The sequence below is a fragment of the Colobus angolensis genome, unplaced genomic scaffold, assembly GCF_000951035.1.
Source record: "Colobus angolensis palliatus isolate OR3802 unplaced genomic scaffold, Cang.pa_1.0 Scaffold56, whole genome shotgun sequence".
NCBI classification, from domain to species: Eukaryota; Metazoa; Chordata; class Mammalia; order Primates; family Cercopithecidae; genus Colobus; species Colobus angolensis.
The window spans coordinates 5905527-5924660 of NW_012119154.1; the positions used below are offsets into that span (position 1 = coordinate 5905527).

The window sequence follows — 19134 nt, forward strand, 5'->3', positions numbered from 1 at the left end:
CCTCCTGGGTTCACACCATTCTCCTGCCTCAGCCTCCTGAGTAGCTGGGACTACAGGTGCCCACCACCATGCTTGGCTAATTTTTTGTACTTTTTTTTTTTAGTAGAGACGGGATTTCACCATGTTAGCCAGAATGGTCTCGATCTCCTGACCTCATGATCCACTTGGCCTCCCAAAGTGCTGGGATTACAGGCGTGAGCCACTGTGCCAAACCCCCTTTACTTTTTATCTATATGTGTCTTTATACTTACAGTGGGCTTCTTATAGACAACATATAGTTGGGTCTTATTTTTTAACACACTGTTATAATACCTGTCTTTTAATTAGTGTATCTAGACCATTGATGTTTAAAGTGATCATTGATATAATTGAATAACCACTATAATTGTTATTGTTTTCTATCTGTTACCCTATTTTCTGTTTCTATTTTTGTCTTCCATGTTTTTTAAGTCTTTTATGGTTTTAATTGAGCATTTTATATAATTCCATTTTCTTTCCTTTCTTAGCATATCAGTTATACCTGTTTTTTTTTTTTTTTAATCTTTTTTAGTTGTTGCCCTGGTGGTTGCAACATACATTTACAAGTCCAACTTCACTTTCAAATAACACTATACTACACTTCACAGGTAGTGCAAGTACCTTATAATAACAAAATATGCCTAATTCCTCCCACCTGTCCCCATATCATTGGTGTCATTCAGTTCATTATTGAATTGTTGCTATTATCTCTCCGATCACTAAGAATAGAAAAAAATAAGTTCTTACTTTACCTTCACTTATTTATTCTCTGATGTTCTTCCTTTATTTACATAGGTCTAAGTTTCTGACCTATATAATTTCCCTGCTTCCTAAAGAACTTCTTTTAACATTTCTTGCAAGACAGGTCTACTGGCAACAAATTCTCTCATTTTTTGTTTGAGAAAGTCTTTATTTCTCTTTCACTTTTGAAGGACAATTTCTTAGGGCATACAATTTTAGGTTGGTGGGGTTTTCTTCCTCTTAACACTTTAAATATTTTACTACCCTCTTTTTTTTTGGAGACGGAGTCTCGCTCTGTCTCCTAGGCTGGAGTACAGGGGCATGATCTCAGCTCACTGCAACCTCCACCTCCCGGGTTCCAGCAATTCTCCTGCATCAGTCTCCTGAGTAGTTGGGACTACAGGCACGCACCACCACACCCTGGTAATTTTTTTGTATTTTTAGTAGAGATGGGGTTTCACCATGTTGGCCAGGCTGGTCTCGAACTCTTGCCCCAGGTGATCTGCCCACCTCAGCCTCCCAAAGTGCTGGGATTAAAGGTTTGAGCCACCACGCCCGGCCTTACACTCTCTCTTTCTTGCATGGTTTCAGAGGAGAAATCGCAAATAATTCTTACTTTTGCTCCTCTGTAGATAAGGTAGGTTTTTTTCTCTAGATTCTTTCAAGATTTGAAATTTATCTTTAATTGTTTTGTGTTTTTTAATGATATGCCAGGGTATAGTTTTCTGGGTATTTATCCTACTTGGTGTTCTCTGAGTTCCCCGGATACGTGGTTGGTTGTCTGATGTTAATTTGAGGAAGTTCTTAAGTCATTATGGTTTCAAATATTGCTTCTGTTCCTTTCTTCTTTCTCCTTCTGACACTTCCATTATGTGTATGTTATAATTTTTTAGTATCCCATAGTTCTTGGATATTCTATTCTCATTTTTTGTCTTTTATTTCTCTTTGTTTTTCAGTTTTTGGAAGTTTCTATTGCCATATCTTCAACCAGAGATTATCTCCTCAGCTGTGTCCAGTCTACTGATGAGCCCATCAAAGGAATTCTTCATTTCTGTTATAGTGCTCTTGATTTCTCATATTTCTTTTTGATTCTTTCTTAGAATTGCCACCTCTCTGTTTCTATTACCCAACTGTTCTTGTATGTCATCCAATTCTCCCATTAATGCCCTGAGCATAGTCACCGTAGCATTTTTAAATTCCTGGTCTGATAAATTCAACGTCCCTGTCATATCTGAGTCTAGTTCTGATGCTTGTTTTCAGTCTCTTCAAACTGTATCTTTTGTCTTTTAGAATGCCTTGTAATTTCTGTTGAAAAGTGGACATGATGTTCTGAGCAAAAGCAATGGTGGTACACAGGCCTCTGGGAATGTGGTGGGAAGGTGTGGAGGGGAGAGGAAGTGTCCTAGAGTCCTGTGACTAGGTCTCGGTCTTTTGTGAGCCTGTGCCCCAGGACTGTGAACTTCATCAGTGCTTCTCGTTTTTTCCCCTCCCATCTAGGTGAGAGAGGATGGCTACAGGGAGCTGGAGTTGGGAATTTCCCTCCCTGCAGTAGGTTAGGCTCTGAAAAAATATTTCGTTCCTGACCACAGGCCTTGTTAAGTACAGAATATTCTGGGGTATTTCAAAATGGTTATTTTTCCTCTCTCTTTGTTGAAAGCACGAACATATTTTCTGTAAGGACCTGATAGAGCTCCTGGAGGTAAAACTTTCAAAAGCATGGGGGCCCCTTGATGACTGGGTCCCCCTGGAGTTTTTAACTCGCAAACTTGTCCACCCTGAGCTTCCAGCAATTCATCAATTACAGTTTAGGTTTTCCTACCCTGGCATTGGTTTCTTCTGATTGTTCTGCTTAGGTAACTTGTGATTATCTGTTTTCACCTGTGTCTCCAATTCTAGGGACAGCAGTTTGCCCTGTGACCTCACTTTGCTGATGGATCTAAGAAAAGCTGTGGATGTGTCAGTTGTTTAGTTTTTTACTTATTATGATGGAGCAGTAACTTCTAAGCTCCTGACATGCTGGGCCAGAAACCAGAAGTCTTTTTTTTTTTTTTTAAATATTACACTTCTTTCCACATTAATACTATAATCTACTTCAATCTTTGGTAGCACACATTATTTAATCATTAGACAGATATTTACGTTGATTCCAATTTTTCACGATTATAAACAATGCTTCAATGAACAGTCTCACATGCACATTTTTGTACCTATCTTATTTCTTTAGAATAAACCTCTAGAAGTAGAACTGCTGCATCAAGGTAATGTCACAATTTAAAAAAAAATTCAAATTCAAATTTCCTCTTCTAATTTTACAGATTGTTTTCCTTTAGTCCATATGCAGTCAAGTTACCTAAGAAGCATATTGCTTAAAAGAAGATAGACTGAGAAATGATGAAAATAAAAAAATACGACTTGTGCTTTAAGCCACCCTGACTGGCCTCGCAGCTTGTAGTTTGGTAGCCCTTTCTTTTTTCTTTTTTTTTTGAGACGGAGTCTCATTCTGTCGCCAGGCTGGATGGAGTGCAGTGGCATGATCTTTGCTCACTGTAACCTCCGCCTCCTGGGTTCAAGCGATTCTCCTGCCACCATGCCCAGCTAATTTTTGTATTTTTAGTAGAGACAGGGTTTCACCATGTTGGCCAGGATGGTCTTGATCTCTTGACCTCGTGATCTGTCCGCCTTGGCCTCCCAAAGTCCTGGGATTACAGGTGTGACCCAGTGCACCCCGTCAGCACTTTCTTAAAGACACTTATTGCTATACATATCCTTTCAAATGAGAGAGATTTTGAATGAAGAAGTGTGTGGCTGTACTGCAGGAAGACAGCACAGAGTGACACATTTTGACCAAAACTACCTTGGCTCTCTGAGTCAAGGAGCCTAGGAGATCAAGTGCTTATTTCACCTATATGGCCAGTCAGGACAGGCAGTCATCTGAAACCCTTGCCACAAATTCAGATGTACCCTCCGCAGGGTGAGTAGGGGAGAATCATGTAGGTGAAGAATGAACCAAAGTCATCCACCTCAGTTATGTCAGGCTGGACCACCTTCCAGCTGGTATCTCAAAGGCAAAAAGCTTGGACTTTCCACCTTTCTCAGCTGCCCATGACTCACGCTGGATGCCCCACTGTTTTCTTACTAGGATCTACTGGAAGGCTTTTCAGCAAACACTATGAAAGGACTGATTAATACTTTCAGTCTCACATAAATCTATCTAAGGAACACAGGGAAACTGTTTTGGAAGTAGAGAAGGAGGGACTTCAGGCTAAACTCAGATCCCACCAGACTCATGAGATCTTCTCCTTCGTAATTAATTTTCAAAACGATATAGGCTAGAATGTGGTTCAGGAAAACTGCAATAATGCTGCCGAGAGTCTAGGTACATATACCATATGTTTCTGGATTTCCTGCAAACATTCAAGACAGGAAACACACTTCTGAGCTGGTGTGATTCGGAAGCTCCAGCACAACAGTGCTATGCGTTAACACAACCAAGTGCATGCCAGAAACACCACTCATATCCAGGTGCAACTTGAATTAGTTCCTTTCACTAATCTTCCCATCTTGAACCTCACAAGGGAGCTATGGAAAACAGCTGGCTATATACCTGGATCCTCTTCTCCTCTCTACGGAAACTTACATTTCGTAAGTGTACTAACAGTCTTAACATTGCTTCTCAATTATTCTGTAGATAGAAATTGTGGTTTGTGAACACAGATGTAAGACCTGGGTTTCAACCATTTCAACATCAAGAGATATATCTATTATTTTTCCTTCCAGGAAAAGAAGATTTTATACCAGATTTCGTCTATCAAACAAATGTTTATTCATAAGCACATTTATTTCACTCATTTTTCAATTTAAAAGGGCACATTTGCCTGCCAATCAGAGCTTCTGATAACCAGTGTTTCCACAGAGTTTAGAACTCGTATGAAAGTTGATGCTTTTATTCTGAGAAATTGTTGACTTTCATCTTGACCTTTGAAATTTTAAAGAAGAGCCTGCAAAACTCAATTATTACTTTGCAAGCCAAAAATGTAAAAATTCTGAAACAAATGCTTGATCTTTCCTTCTTCCTTTTGGTGTTACCTAAGCTATGTGTCTTTAGGGCCCCCTGCTAGCTCCCTCCCACCCACTCCACAACACACAACCAGCATTGTCCTACTCAAGAATAGTTAGTTCTTACATTCCTTCCTCTACATCAGAGGTTCTCAAACATGAACATGCGTCAGAATCACCTGGAAGGTTTGTAAAACTACATCTGGACTTCGTTTTGAGTTTCCAACTGCAGCTGAGGCCCCAAAATTTGTATTTCTTGAAAGTTCCTAGGTAATGTTGAGACTGCTGGTACAAGGACCACCCTTGGAGAACTGCTGCTCTAGATCAAAAACCTATCCTCAAAAACAGGCAAAACCTACATATGGTGATAAGAATCAGAATAGAGATGGGCCTCTGGCTCTGCTGCAGTAGGGAGGGGCAGAAGATTATTGGAAAAGGGCTCCAGGGAACTTTCTGGGGTGAAGGAAATGTTCTATATCATGATTGGGTGTTGATTACACAGGTGTATACTTTTGTCAAAACTTGTCAGCTTTAGATCTGTGCATTCTGCTGATGTAAATTATACCTTAATGAACTGAGTTAATTTAAAAAATACCTCCCCTTAGAAAAATCTGTAATTTATTCAGCATGAGGTATAAGTGGTTGAAAATTATTCACAATCTCTCCCAAGGGATACTTCATAACTTAAGATAGTGATTTCCAACTTGTAGGGATTCTACCAGGGAATCAATATAGTATTTGCAAGATGTAAGCAAGTTTATATGCAAATAAACCCTGTGTCAATCAGTCAATAACTCTAAATCAATTACTAACACATGGAAATCTACATGATACTACTCCTTGAGTTTCTCCTCCTAAAAACTTATTTAAAAAATCTCCTAGCCGGCTGGGTGCTGTGGCTCACACCTGTAATCTCAGCACTTTGGGAGGCTGAGGTGGGTGGATCACGAGGTCAGGAGTTCAAGACCAGCCTGACCAATATGGTGAAACCCAGTCTCTACTAAAAAAACAAAAATTAGGCAGATGTGGCAGCACACGCCTGTAGTCCCAGCTACTCAGGGACTGAAGTAGGAGAATCACTTGAACTGGGGAGGTGGAGGTTGCAGTGAGCTGAAATCATGCTACTGCACTCTAGCCTGGGTGACAGAGCGAGACTCCTTCTCAAAAAAAAAAAATTCTAGAATGAAATGATACAATGCCTTGGATTTGCTTTAAAATATCTCAATGGGAGAAGAAAGCTTTGGGAAAAAAATTAAATTTTTCCTTTAGCCTCACCAATGACAACCATTGTTTTTGTTTTGAGAAGTGTTAATTGTTCTTTATTTGATACTACATATAAATCACATTAAAATGCCTTTCGATAAGTAAAAAGAACCATTTTAGATACAGGGAATTCTAATTAGATTGGCATAGTTAAGACCAAAAATATAAAGTACACATTGCTACTTTATCTTCAGCCCTTGCCTTTAAGATGCAAATGAATACAAAACATAAGTGAGTCTTTCTTGGTTCTGAGACAATGAAGGAATTTCCCCAATATTTAAACATATTCACATAACCAGTTATATAAATCTATATGTAAAACCAATCTCCAATAGATTTTAAGATGACATTCACCATCTTTGTGAAAAGTTGACCATTACTAGTGAATTACAATCATATTTTAAATGGGGAATAGTGATAGCATTTACTGGGTTGGAATTACTATTCAAATTCAAAAAAACTGAACATACTCATTTAACCACAGCCAGTCTTAGTTAAATCAGGACTGCCCAACAAAAATATTCGTCAGTCACTCATGATCTAAGTTCTGGTATATGAGATTTATTAAATTATGGTACACATAAAAAAGTCATAAGACGTTTCTGTTTTGTAATAAATAAGCAGTGGCCAATAAGTACTTGTTAGTAGTTTTTTTGAGATAAGCTATCAAGTCTGCCCTTTCTGCCTTCTTCTTAATGCCGGCGAAGATCATTTTTGTTCCAGGGATATACTTCTAACATGGTTTTTACTCTTTCAGTTTTACACACATACACACAAATACATACACACAGCATTACACTATAATACGATATAACCATTTTGGTTTGTAGCTTGTTAATTTAACATTATATTGTGAAATTTTCCCCTTATCAACAAATATTTGTATTTTAAAATTTTACTGTAAATGACTACATATTATTCCATTTGTATGGATTCACCATAATGGGTCCCCTATGGCGGGACACTAACTCTGTTTCCATTTCTTCCTTACTAAATAATGAACATTTTGACATACCTTTATACTGAGGGAGTTCAGGAAATGCCACCCAGAAATATGCAACTCTGTTCGGCATGCTGATTACTTCAAACTGAGGGCACTTGGGGGATAGAAGACACAGGCAGAGGCTTTCCCTGGGCTTCCCCTTTCTGCCTAATGACAGAGCCTTCAAAAGGAACGCAGCTGTCATTAATCCCCTCCCCAGGAATTTCATTAACCAGAGAAGATTTACTCCTATCACAGCAAAGGACCTAGACAGACTTTGTTACACCTACTTTCCTGAGGGCTCATTCATCTCTCCCCAAAATCATTTAATCTCCCCTAAATTGTCTACATTCTCCCACCCCTGGCCCATCAAACTCCACTGTGAATACCCAAAATCCAGTAAGATTTAGGAGCTTATATACCTTCTTCATAGAGCTTATTATGTACCCTCTCCACCCTCTTCATAGAGTGTATATAAGCTCCTAAATCTTATTGGGTTTTGGGTATTCACTTTTCTTTTCTGTGATGCCCTGTGCATATAATAAATTAGTATACCTTTTTTCTTCCTATTGATCTGTCTGTTGTCAATGTTCATAGACTCAGTTACTGAGCCCTCACAGCGTAAGAAAGTCTTCCTTCCCCTACAGTACTAGCCATGCTAATATCCTTAGAATAAAACACTCAAAGTAGAATTGATGGATGAAAGGGAATATGTAGTTTTTAAGCTTCGGATAGGTTCTGCCAAGTTGAATATGAGTGTTTAAGAATTTATACTCAGGCTGGCTGAGTGCAGTGGCTCACTCCTGTAATCCCAGCACTCTGGGAGGCTCAGGCAGCAGGACTGCTTCAGGCCAGGAGTTTTGAGAGCAGCTTGGGCAATATAGCGAGATCCTATCTCAACTAAAAAATAAAAAATAGCCAGGCATGGTGGTGTGTGCCTGTAGTCCTAGCTACTGAGGCAGCTGAGGTGGGAGGATCTGTTGAGTCCAGGAGCTATAGTGAGCTATGATCAAACCACTGTATTCTATCCTTGGTGACAGAGTAAAATCCTGTCTCTAAAAAACCAAAAGAATTTATATGCTTACAAGTGGCATATAAATTTGCCCATTTCCTTTCAGAACACTGAGTGCTATCATTCTTTGTAAACTTTGACAATTTTACAGGCTGACAAAGTGATTTCTCATATTAATGCGCATTTTTTTTTTTTTTTTTTTTTTGAGACAGAACCTAGCTTTGTTGCCCAGACTGGAGCACAATCGCATTATCTCAGCTTACTGCAATCTCCATGTCCCGGGTTCAAGCAATTCTCCTGCCTCAGCCCTGAGTACCCAGGACTATAGGCATGTGCCACCACACCCAGCTATTTCTTTTTCTTTTTGTATTTTTAGTAGAGATGGGGATTTCACCATGGTGCTCAGGCTGGTTTCGAACTCCTGGCCTCAAATGATCTGCCCACCTTGGCCTCCCAAAGTACTGGGATTACAGACGTGAGCCACCCTGCCCAGCCTAATGCACATAGCTTTGATTGGCAAGAGAGATGAATATTTATTCACCAATCGTATTGCTTCAAAATACTTCTCTATTGTGGTCTTTATCTTTTCCTTTCAATCTAGTAAGATATCTACATATATCTATATAATAACCCAGGCTAGGTGCAGTGACTCATGCCTGTAATCCCAGCACTTTGGGAGGCCAAAGCAGGTGGATCACCTGAGGTCAGGAGTTCAAGATCAGCCTGACTAACATGGCGAAACTCCGTCTCTACTAAAAACATAAAAAATTAGCCAGATGTGGTGGTGCATGCCTGTAGTCCCAGCTACTTGGGAGGCTGAGCCACGAGAATCGCTTGAACCCAGAAGGCGGAGGTTGTGATGGGCCAAAATTACACCAATGCACTCCAACCTGGGTGACAGAGCGAGACTCTGTCAAAAAAAAAAAAAAAGAAAAAATATATCTAATAATCCATTGCCTTATTTTCCCATATTCATAACCAATTAGCCTAGTACTATCAAATAATCCATCCACCCTTTTCCCACTATCTTGAAGTTTCACCATTCTTACCATATACTTATGTATGTTGGGTCTATTTTGGTGTTTCCAGTCTTTTGCATTGAAGTACTTGTCCGTCTGTGTCTCAGTGCCAAACAACCTTTATTGTTATCTGAGCCTCTTACATCATTGAAATAATGGCAATAAGTTGATAAGACTGAAGCAAGCAATGGGGGAGTTGCAAGTGATGAAGCTGCAGGGAGGCAGGCATGAGTTCATGAAGGGCCTCACAAGCTAGGTAAAAAGTCTGGAATTCGTCCAGAGGAGAACAAGGAACCATTAAGGAGTTTAACAAAGAAAATAACATGATCCCCTTGGCGGTATAGAAACAACACTATTTGCACTGTAGAGGATGCATTGAGGAAACATGCCTGGAGACTGGAGGACCAGTGAGGAGACCATTTGAGCTGTCCAGGATAGCGGCACAGGAGCCAAATGAGGTGCAGAGGGCAGGAACTAGGTGGATCTGGGAGATACTGAGAAGGGAAGTTTTTACAGAACATTTAACTAAAACATGTTAGGGGTGGGACAAGGATCAGGGCATAGGAAGCTGATGGATATGAGTATAAGTTTGGGACCTGTGGATTTTGATGGGCCACGAGCAATGTCCACAAGTAAGTAGCTGCACATATGGAATTCAGGGGTCTGGGGAGGAGATTAGGCTTGAGAAATTATTTGAAATTAATGGGCATTTAGATGAAACTGAAGCCTTTGAAGTGTTCAGCGAGTGAGGGGAGATGAGGGTGAAACCACCTTTGCAAAAATTATGACGAGAAAAATCTGCCATAGGAAAATTATGACAGTGAAAGAAATCTGATCTAACCGACTCCATCTTGCTTCTAACCTACAAACTGCCCTTGTTCATTCCTGGGTATAGGCCAAACTAACTGCGAAGGATTTACAGTGTAACGTTGAAACAAAAACGGTAATAGCCCCTCCCTGAAACGACCCCCCACCGCCACCCCTGCCACTTGCTTGGGGACCAGACTGCCTTTGCAAAACTAACAAAGTAGCCACAAGATTAGAAATTATGGCCCAGGAGACATGCGATCAGAGGCCTCAAGGTTCCTATCTTCCCCTATTGCTCCTATAAATAATATCAGTATTGTAAAACCTAAGATTGGTGTTTGAGATATTTCTCAGACTCTGTATTCTGATGGACCAGCTGGTGCCACCCAGACCATTAAACTGGCTCATCTGGTCTTGGGGCACCAACCCAGGAACTGACAGAGCAAGAGGACAGCTTCAACTCCCTATGATTCCATCCCTGACCCAATCAACCCGCACTTCTCATTCTCTTGCCTGCCCCCTACCCGTCAAATTATCTTTTAAAAATCCTAGCCTCAGCCGGGCGCAGTGGCTCAAGCCTGTAATCCCAGCACTTTGGGAGGCTGAGACGGGCGGATCACAAGGTCAGGAGATCAAGACCATCCTGGCTAACACGGTGAAACCCCGTCTCTACTAAAAATACAAAAAACTAGCCGGGCGAGGTGGCGGGCGTCTGTAGTCCCAGCTACTCGGGAGGCTGAGGCAGGAGAATGGCGTAAACCCGGGAGGCGGAGCTTGCAGTGAGCTGAGATCTGGCCACTGCACTCCAGCCTGGGCGACAGAGCAAGACTTCGTCTAAAAAAAAAAAAAAAAATCCTAGCCTCTGAATTTTCAGAGGCTGATCTGAGTAATAATAAAACTCTGGTCTCCCATTTAGCTGGCTCTACGGGTATTAAACTCTTTCTCTATTGCATTTCCTCTGTCTTGATAAATTGGCTCTATCTGAGCAGCAGGCAAGAGGAACCCACTGGTTGATTGGTTACAAGGGGAGATGAGGGCCAGGTCAGAGCCCAGAGGAAGTCAGCAGAGAACGAAGAGTTCACAAAGGACATCACCGTAGCCAGACATATACAAAGAAAACCTGGAGCAAGACAAGGCAGAACATGTTTCAAGGAAGTGTGTGGTCAAGTACTTAAAGCTTCAGAAACAATAAGCAAAGGGCAGGCTGAGAAATGGCCATGATATTTAGCCACAGAGAAACTACCAGTAGCCTTGGTGACAGTAGTTCCACTTAAGTGATAAGGCGGAAACCAGAAGGCAGTGGATGGAAGAAGGAATGATGGAAGGTGAGATAATGGAGACCATGAGTGCAGAGTATTTTGAGGGCTATGAAAGGGAGGAGAGAGATGGGATGGTAGCTAAAGGGATACGGAGTAAAAGCTTGATGAAAATATGAATTATTAATAAATAATCACTTTCTTTTTTTCTTTTTTCTTTGTTTAGCTCAGAGGCAAGAATAAATAATCACTTTCAGCTGGGCACAGTGGCTCACGCTTGTAATCCCAGCACTTAGGGAGGCCGAGGTGGGTGGATCACCTGAGGTCACAAATTCAAGACCAGTCTAGCCAACATGGCAAAACCCCGTCTCTACTAAAAATTTAAAAATTAGCTGGGCCTGGTGGTGCACACCTGTAGTCCCAGCTACCCGGGAGGCTAAGGCAGGGGAATCGCTTGAACCCAGGAGGCGGAGATTGCAGTGACCCAAGACTGTGCCACTGCACTCCAGCCTGGGGGACAGAGTGAGACTCTGTCTCAAAACAAACCAACCAACCAACCAACCAATAAATAATCACTTTTTTTTTTTAATCAATGTTGACCAGGTTGGTCTCGAACATGTAGCCTCGTCTCCCCGAGTGCCAGGGCAACCGGCCTGAGCCACGACGGCTCCCAATAAATAATCATTTTCTAAACAGCTGCAAGTGGTTTTATTTGTTCTGCGTCCTTAAAATAATTCCCTCCTTTCTGAAATGCAAACTCCTTTCACTTGTCCTATAATTCTTCTCTGCTGGTTTAGTCCCCAATTGATCAGTGATGTGCTGATAAATATTAAATATTAACAACCAGCTCTCTTGGGGAGGGGAGAAATTGCTTGGGGATGGGGGAGGGAATGGCTGTTGTGCAGGTAATTGACAAGGTCTGAGGCAGTGCACAATAGACAAGGTCTTAATGCAACTGCTGGCTCACAGTTCTAGATAAATTGAAACTAAAAAAAGAGCCTGAAGTAATTGAAGATGAGTAAAAAGATATATGCATGAAGATGTTCAATTGTGGTATTTATTACAGTGAAATCCATGGAATTACCAAAACATCTAATAACAGGGAATGTTTAATTTATAGTACATTCATATAATGGATTATTATAGCCATTAAGAGTCACCCTTTGAAGCATATTCAATGTCATGGGGAGATATAAATCTATATCTATATAAATGAGAAAAAAACAGAATGCAATCTTTCATGTTGTTCATGTAATCCCAATTTAGTAAACTAAATAAACCATGTCCAGAACACAAAAGACTGATGCTAAAATACTTATATTAGGGAAGACTGATTATGAGAGACCTTAATTTTCTTTATACTTTCCACTAAAATGACCACATATTCATATTTATAATAGAAAAATCTATTATAACTGTAAAAATGGAGCTAATGACATTTATCTCATAGGGTTGTTACTAGAATTAAATGAACCTATGCCTTTCCCAGTGCCTACCACATGCCTGAAACTTAATAAGGTCCTGAATAAAAACAAGCTCCATTTCCCACATAAATAGTTGGAGACTGATGGTCTTTTGCATGGCCCTGAATAGATCTTCAAGTAATGATGGTAATTGAATACCCACTGTCCTTAAACCAAATGAAGCCAACCACACCATGGCTAAATTGGAATTGAATGCCACCTGGGGCCATGAAAAGGGGAAAAACAAAATGCTCATAAAAAGATAAAACCAGATATGAGCCTGTATTTGCCCACTATTGACAGAGCAATAATGGTCAGTGATGGAGGCTTGGTTCAAGGTGAGAAGAAGCCAGCAGGATTGGGAACACAGAGGATTACTGACGGATTATCGGGGTTGGGCTATGGTCCATGAATGCAACAAAGAATCAGTTTAATTTGCAATGGTGATTTGCTGGAAGGTTCTCCTTTCCCTGACACAGACAATGGCTGCGTCTTTGGATCTGTAAGGATATCTTCGTTTTAACAAAAAAGAACTTCTGTAGAGAGCAGGGGAAAGCACAGATCCACATGTAACTACGCTACCATTCTCACACTCTCTACTTTCGGTAAGCAGGGCTCCCTGGGAAAGTTTTCTTCTAAGTCAACAGGGTAGGCTGACCGTGTAGTTTAACATCCATATAAGGACACTTTTGAAAATGAGTAGGACCCTGGTTAATAATTACCAGCACAAGAAAGAACAATACTGAGCAAATTGGAAGGCAGGGCATCCTAATATAAGCATCGTATATCCCGGCCCAAACAGCAGTGCCTGTGAAGGTAAGATATTCAAGAGTTAAGAAGAAAGGAGCATCTCAGAAAACAAAAAGCCTATAGAGTCTGGGTTTGAGTCCTTGCTCCCCTGCTTACTTTGGACAAATTACTTAACTTTGTTGTGCCTCAGTTATCCATCTGTAAAATTTGGATAATAGTAAATTCCTGCAGTGTTGTTGTGAGGATTAAACGAGTGAACACTGGGTACTATAGCAGGTGTTAGCTATTACTATTTTCCTCCTGAGGTTGAGAATCTGAAGCAAGGCCCACAGTTAGAGCTGCAGCCTCAGAGTCAAAAAAAAGTGGTGGAGATGTTTGCATTAGGTTTAGCTGGATCTTGAGACTTGCTGCACAGGATTGGGATGGGTGGGGACAGGAATAGGAAGGTGCATGGGTGAGCGGTCTTATCTGCATCTCCCAGGAGCTGTGTCACTTGAGACAAAGCACCAAGTATCTCTGTTCTTCAGTTTCCTCATCTGAATAGAGAGAATGATAACACCCTGCCTACAGTATTGCCTCGCTGATTAAATGAGATAACGTTTGTGGGAACACTCTGGAAAAACACAATTTTGGAGTTATAGAATATAACTGTAAAGCTGCTCGATAATTTTTTTCTTGGTTTTTTTTTGTGTGTTTTAAGGTATTATTTATATAAATAAAATTCATCAATCTTAAGTGTACAGTTTAGTCATTTTTGCTAAATGTATCCAGTTGTATAACCACCACCACCACCACAACAATCAAGGTATAGAACAATTCTCATAAACCATATTCTACTTGCCTTTGGCCCTAGACACCCTCCCCTACTCCATACTACCCCAAGCAACTATTAAGCTACTTTCTCTCACTGGTAGTTTTACCTTTTCTAGAATTTCATTCAAATGGTATAATATAGTATGTATATTTTGTGTTTGACTTTTTTCATTTAGCTTAATGTTATAGAGCTCCATCCATGTTTTTGCACGTATTAATATTTCATTCTTTTTATCGCCAAATACTAATCCATGGTATGGATATACCACGTATTTTGATCCATTTATCAGTTGATGAACATTTGGGTCGCTTCCAGTTTTGGGCTTTTATGATAAAATTGCTAAGAACATTTGTGTACGCATTTTTGTGTGGTCATACACTTCTCCTGGATCAATACCCAGGCATGGAATTACTTGGTTGTATGCATATTAGCTGTATACACTATAAATATACATATATATGCATATTAAACTTTGCTGAATTATTTTGAAAGAAATTATGGGTTGATTTATTGAAAACAGTATAACATCAAGGTAAAGAAACTGTACTATTATTATCACTTTATGTTGTTAGAGTTATGTGGCACTAGATACTAATCACAGTCATAGCTCATACTTATTGAGGTGTTACTCTGTGCTATGCACTAGGCTAAGTGGCTCACTTGTATTATCCTATTCTGTCCTCTTGACAGCTCTATGTCATGGATTCTAATACTATTCCCAAGGCAAGCAAATGGTAGAGCCAAGATTCAAGCCCAGGTATTCTGGGTATAGAGACCATGGTTCTAACCACTGTGTATTATTATTGTGTTCCAGGTGTTGTTTCCTTTGAGACACCTTGGTTTAGCTCTGATTCACTTCCTTGTCATAAACATGGGGCTTGGAGGAATTTGCATAAAGGACAAGTTTGGGGGTTCCTATCTACTGGACAGCACCACTAGCAGCCACAGCGATTTTCAGAAAATGTTCAAAAAGTGCATCCTAGCTGAGAACCGGTTCTACAGTGGTTTCCTGTTTCTCCTAAAAATTCAATCCAATATTCTCACCCCTGCATATCTTATATTCTCAGCCCTGCATATCTGCACCTCTTATCCCAACCTGTTCAGCCCGGTCTTGGATCGCTCTCTCTTACCTGAAACTATCTAGGCTCAAACACACCAAGCTCTTTCCTGCCTGCTGTCTGACATGGCTATGCAGCCTGGTCTCGTCTCCTAGACCCACAACAGGGCCAGAGGACTGGAGAATCCACAAGAGATGTGGTGCACTGCAGAGGAAACCTTTTACTTGGGGGGAAGAGAGTTAGGAAGAATCACCCATATTTTACCCACTGCTGGGACACTGAAGTCAGCAGACACAGGAGTGTGAACATGGCACACACAAAATATTGAAGAAGGCCCAGTTCTAAGCACAGACCCTGGCCTCAAGAACACCCACATAAAAGATCAAAGACAGGCTGAGAACAGACATATAGAAGGGAGATATTTTAAAGCTACATAAGAAATGCAATAATGCACGTGCACTATTAAAAAAATCAAAATATACAAAATATAGAGCATGAACTATAAACATCTCCCTTCAGTCTCACTGCTACTCCCTTTCTAGGGTGTTTCTCCTTCAGATGTCTTTTTTCCTTGGGGGGAAATTTCACACACACACACACACACACACGTTTACACATATACACAAATATAAGTTTTTTAAAGAATAAATTGGATTATACTACACATATTCTGAGACCTGCATAATATGTCTTGGAAGATTTTTCCTGTCACAGCTGTCACTCTGCCATAGACTGAGTGTCTGCGTCCTCCCAAAATTCATATGTTGAAACCTAATCCCCAGCGTGATGCTATTTGAAAGTGGAACTTTTGGGAGGCGATTAGGACATGCTACGGTTCGAATGTTTGACTCCTCCAAACTTCATTGTTGAAATTTAATTGCCATTGTAACAGTATGAAGAGGTGGACCTTTAATAGGTGATTAAGCCAGGAGGGCTCCACCCTCCTAGGTGGAACTGGTACCATTATAAAAGGGTGAGTTCGGTTCCTCTCACCTTCTGCTACGTAAAGAAGGCTCTTGCTAGATGCTGGCACCTTGATATTGGACTCATCAACCTCCAGAACTTTGAGCCAATAAGTTTCTGTTTATTATAAATCAGCTAGTCTCAGGCATTCTGTTAGAGCAGTACAAGACAGAGCAAGACAGACCATGAGGGTGGAAACTTCGTGAATGGGACTAGTGCCCTTATGAAAGAGACTTCAGAGAACTGCCTCACCCCTTCTGCCATGTGAAGGCTCCATAAGAAGAGAGTTATCTGTGAATTGGGAAGTGGGTTCTCACAGACACTGAACCTGCCAGTACCTTATCTTGGACTTCCCTGCCTCCAGAACTGTGAGACATATATTTCTGTCATTTGTAGCTACCCCATTTATGTTATTTTTAAATAGCAACCTAAACAGAAATTGGTAAGAAGAAGTGGGGGGTTTGCTGTAACAAATACCTAAAAATCTGGATTCAGCTTTGGAATTAACAGGTAGAAGCTAGAAAAGTTTTGAGGTGCTAGAATGTTTTAGGTGCTTCCTCTGCAGTGCACCACATCTCTTGTGGATTTTCCAGTCCTCCAGCCTTAGTGTTATGGGTTTAGGAGATGAGACCAGGCTGGGTAGCCATGTCAATGTCAAGCATGCTAGAAAAAGACTATATTGCCATCAATGGACCATTGAGGGCAATCCTGGTGAGGGCCCAGAAGGAAAAGAGAGCTGTAGAGAAAGTCTTCATCTTCTTATACAATACCTAAATAACTCTGGACAGAATGTTGGTAGGAAGATGGACAATAAAGGCCATTTTGATGAGGTCTCAGATGGAAATGAGGAACATGTTGGTGAATATCAGTAGAAAAGCAACGCTTGTTATAAAATGGCAAAGAACTTGGCTGAGTTGTGTTTGTGTCCTAGGGTTTTACGGAAGGTAGAAGTTGCAAGCCACGAAATTGAATATTTGGTTGAGGAAATCTCTAAGCAAAGTTTTGAAGGACTGGCCTGGCTCCTTTATTGTTGCTTACAGTAAAATTTGAGAAGAAATAAATGACTTAAAGATAGAATTGATAAGCAAAAAGGAACCAGAACTTAAAAATTTGGAAAATTCTTAGCTTATCGTTGTTGAAAACAATGAGAAAGCCTGTCTTGGAAGGAACAGCATAAAGGCCCTTTCTAAAAAGGCAAATAACAGACTGTTACTAAGTGGCACTTGCAGGTCCAGAGGCTGCTGTAGAACAGCATGTAGGCAGATATCTCCAAGTCCATGCTCACAGATCATGTGGACCCTCACTGGATCAGCAGAGGCTTAAGAATAAAGCAGTCCCTGGGCACATCCAGCCCTGGACACATATGTATCTGTCTGCAAGGAAGGCCTTTGAACTCCTCACATTTACCACACGCCAGAAAACCAAACCACAAGTCCCTGACCACACCGACAGGTCCAGATGTACAGCCCCAGTTCTTCTGAGTAGCCCAGAAGTGGAGAAGTCTGTCTGGGTTGTTGGTGCCCATGGCCCCAGGCCACAAAGACACCACAGAGATATCTGCCTTTGGGGCCAAAAGACCCATTGGCAACATTTCTCTGGCTGCCCAGACACTTGGCATTCGTGGAAACTGGCTGTTAGTGTATCAGGACTGGTCTAGCCCACATTTTTGGAGCAGAAGACCTCAGGTCTGAGAAAACAAGACCTGATGCCCACCCAGGCCTGGGTGTGTGGGTGGCATGAGAGAGGGCATCACTGCTTACTGTGTGGGAATAATTTGGGCTGCCCTCTGCAACCACCTCAGCCTTGCCCAACAACTATTCAAGCCCCCAAGGATGTGCTGACCCAGCCCACTCTCCCAGAGCTCTAGTACAATGGCTCACCCACAGCTAGTCTCCCAAAGCCATTGGGATCTTTAGACTCCTAGCCCTTGCTACCCCTGCTCTTCCTGTCCGCAATGTCCTGTCCTCTCTTCCCTACCTATTATCCCCTCAACTTATGCATCTCAAATGCCACTGCTTAGGAAGTCTCTCTAATAACCTGTCTCCTTTGTGTCATGGAAAAATATTCCTCTCTTACCTATCCCGATACACTGTTAACTCCTTGAGAGAGGGGAGGAGTTATCTATCTATCTATCTACCTATCTATCTATCTATCTGTCTATCTATCTACCTATCTATCTAATCATCTATCTATCATCTATCTGAAGCACCTACAAGTCTGAGCATTGAACTTTGCCTGACCCTGGACAAATAAATGAACACATAAATGACTGACAGCAGGTCCATGGTAATGAGCTCAGAGGCTTTCACACTTCCCTGGGAGACCCTGAACTCAGTGTTCTCTATCAGCTGTACCAACCAGTGCAATTAACTGGTTCCAATCTGGTATTACAGCTGGAGAACTTCCCCAAAGTTATTCCTGAGACGCCGGGCCTTCTCCAGGCAGTCCCGGAAATTAGCTACTTTCAAAAATTCCTGATCACTCACCAAGACAGGGGAGCATCCAGCTTTCTTCTTAATGACATAAAGGACGGGAATAATTTCACTCCTGTTTTTAAGGGCAATAGAGGCAATCATAAAGTATGCAGGGGAGGAGGAATGCAGTACTAAGAAGGTGAAGTGGGCTGGGAAGAGGGAAGCAAGGCCAGACCTGTCTTAGATCAGGAGAAACAGAAGCATACACTCAGTGGAGGCTTTCAGGGCAACAGAGGGTCAGAGGAAAATCAAAGCCTCCAGACCCCAAGCTGCAGACCCCACAGACAAGCTGCCAAGAGAAGCAAAGCCAGAAGACCCAAGTGGAGGCAGCTTATTTCATCAGAATCCAGTTGGTTAAAAATAACTTCACTTATTAGTTTAAGTGAGATCACCACAGGGTTGGAAATTCACTGTCAGTGAAACAAAAATACTGAAAGGAAAATGAGAAAAGTCTACAT

General features: G+C 41.2%; 1 protein-coding gene across 1 annotated transcript in view; it reads right to left on the reverse strand.

The window, feature by feature from the left end:
- Positions 1–19134, reverse strand: part of SUSD5 (sushi domain containing 5) — a 39876-nt gene that overhangs the window by 9286 nt on the left and 11456 nt on the right. The window lies entirely within an intron of this gene.